The sequence below is a fragment of the Acyrthosiphon pisum genome, chromosome A2 (genome assembly GCF_005508785.2).
Source record: "Acyrthosiphon pisum isolate AL4f chromosome A2, pea_aphid_22Mar2018_4r6ur, whole genome shotgun sequence".
NCBI lineage: Eukaryota > Metazoa > Arthropoda > Insecta > Hemiptera > Aphididae > Acyrthosiphon > Acyrthosiphon pisum.
The window spans coordinates 51818973-51819937 of record NC_042495.1 but is presented as its reverse complement, the minus strand read 5'-3'; positions in this window follow the sequence as shown (position 1 = coordinate 51819937).

Sequence of the window (965 nt, the reverse complement as noted above, 5' to 3'; positions counted from 1 at the left end):
TAAAAAAAAATGTGCCTATGTATTTTTAATATTTTTCAACTGATATTGTAACAATATATCAGGAGCTTTGTATTAAATTTATACACTTTTTGGCCCAACAGATAAAACTTTATTGATATTTATAGAAAAAAAAAAACTAAAAAAATTGAAAACTTACAATGTCCGTAAACAGCTCAAAAAGAGTCAAATTATTTTAAAAATTTTATCGTATATAGAAAATGCTAATATAAACATTCAGTGAAATTTTCAAGTTTCTACAGTCACTAGTTTTTTAATTACAACAAAATAAGAAAATCGTTACGTAAGAAATCGAGTGAATATCAAATGTTGTAAAAATATGAATTTCAAACGCTCATAAAAATTTAATTTGAGTTTCTTATAGACAATTTTTTTAGATAAAGGTAGACAATATTATGAGGAATCTTGTATTACATTTTCAAATCTTGGATTTAAAAAGAAAAATTTTTACGAATTCTTAACCCAAAATAAATTGCTAATTTTCGTGATTTTTACTTGTCAATTTTTGAACTTTAACTGCTAAAAAAAAAATTGTGACTAAGGATTTTTGTTATTTTTCAAATTTCATTGTAATAATATAGTAGGAGCCTTGTATTAAATTTTCAAGTATTTTTACTCAGCAAATAAAGTTTTATTGACATTCATAGAAAAAAAGCTAATTAAATTGGAAACTGAAATTGTCCGTAAACAGCTCAAAACAAACCAAAATATTTTGAAAATTTTATCATGTATAGAAAATGGAAATATAAACAACCAGTGAAAATTTCATGTATCTACAGTCATTCGTTTTAATGTAACACCAAAAACCAAAATCAATTTTCTCGAAAGCAGGTTTTGCGTAAAAATTCCCGTTTTTCCTTAATTTTTCTTTTGTTTTTCATGGCGCTTTTGAAAACTATTGGAAAAATGTTACTTTTGACCCCCCAAAGTACCAACTAGATTTACTT